We start from the raw sequence: 1,972 nt of genomic DNA on the forward strand, positions 1-1,972 counted from the left end.
GTCTATGCAAACGTTATTATTAATAATAATAAAAAATAAAAAAAATAATAAAAACAATTAATCAATTTTTTTAATCATTTTTTAATTTTTTAATTTTTATTTTGTAATCATCTCGCGACCCCCACTTTGGAACCCCTGCTCTAGGGGCATGCTCACTGCATAGCTAACTAGCCTAAACTAAGTAACAGAATCTGGACAACACGTTCTTAACCACAGCCGCGCGAGCTCTGAGTCAGACGTCACTTCCCCCTTTTCTATCCTACGTACAGCCACTCCCCTGAACCCCGTTTCCCTGCCCCCTCCCCTATGCAAGCCCCTCCCTCTGAACCCAGGGCTCGCTACAATACTGTATACACAAACTATACAAAAACGCCTTTACGCTTTGGAGCTTGTTTATCCATCTGTAAGCAACTGCCAGCTAGGTCTCCGGAGTGGGCCGGAACACTTGACAAATGTGGGCCAGTAGGATTTCGGTAAGCAAAAAAAAAAAAAAAGGGGAGTGGCCGGAACACTTACAAATGTGGGCCGGTAGGATTTAGGCAAAGAAATCCTCCGGCCCACACACAGCACCGGCCCACCGGAAAACTCCCGGTATTCCCAATGGCCAGTCCGCCCCTGAGGACGAGGTTAATGAGAGCCATGGGCGTGAACCAAACTGAAATCTACTGGCTCTAAAACCAAAACAACGAGCTGAAAGACGATAAAAGGTAACTGCAGAATCAAGAAAACATTTTCTGTTGGTTCATTACTGTGTGTTACTCTTTTTCACATAATGTGTCTTTTTGATTAGAAAGCTCTCTTTTTTGCTACTGGATTACAATGATGCTGCTTTTGCCCTGTGAGGCCATGGATTGAAGACATCTTCTTGAGAGATAAACATTGTAGCTTGCTCTGCAACTCTTAATTGTATAGTGAGTACATGATCAATGTGTTTATTCACTTACAAATCAGTGAGGATAATTATCAGAAACGTCCCCAGCAGTTACTCACTTCTGTATTTCATATAATTGGAATCTGCTGTCTAATTGTCTGGATATCCTGAGGGAAAACTAGTCATTCACATTCATATTAACATTCAGAGCGACACAGAGGAACAAGAGTCATTTTTTCAATCTGCAGAGATTACAATTTCCTAACAAAAGTTGACTAAAAGTTATAATGATATTCTCATTTGCACCTACAGGCATTTTTAAAGTTTCCATTTAATGGATGAAAAAAGGATCCGCATCTGAGACACTTAATGTGCTGGACCCAGCAGGGGATATATTGGCAAAAAAAGTTTAATTTTTTATTTTCCAAACCCATGCAGGCATGAAAATCATTTAAGAACTTAACACAGAAAGTCCAATGGAAAAAGTGATACTATGGTTAATATATATTTGATTCTAAGATTAATTATGCCCTCAATAATAAAAACAAACAAGAGGCTTCAGCTTCAAAAGTACTCATACTACTATGATACGGCTATTAGCATGTCAGTCCATGAGCAAGAGGCCTGAGTAGAGGTTAAAATAGTTTCAGCCATATATTCCCAAGAAATTAAATGTCAAGGTATGTGATTGACAGCAATAAGCTAAAGCAAATATGAATTTCATAACCTCAGATAGTTTAATAGATCTTTGTCTGGTGAAGGTAGGGAAGGAAAAACAGCAATAACAGATTTGGTTAGAGACATGACTTTGAGCTGAGGAGGTGGCTTCTTAAGACCATTGGGTATACGTGTATCAACCAAATCCCCCTTAAGATATTTGAACTTTTGTGTTGCACTCACTCATAATGTTGATGGTTCCTGGCAACATCTTGACAGATCCACCTTTTTAATAAATGGTTGCCCTCTATTTACTGTCATTCTTTTTCTCCAAAGTGTAATCTCATTGTTCCTATTTGTTACACTCTTTATATACAACATCAATTGTATCATTGTCCGTGCTCGCTACAGGCTACCTCCTATGTTTCTTTTGCCATCTGTTAA

The sequence above is a fragment of the Notothenia rossii genome, assembly GCF_949606895.1.
Source record: "Notothenia rossii genome assembly, chromosome: 2".
Lineage (NCBI taxonomy): Eukaryota > Metazoa > Chordata > Actinopteri > Perciformes > Nototheniidae > Notothenia > Notothenia rossii.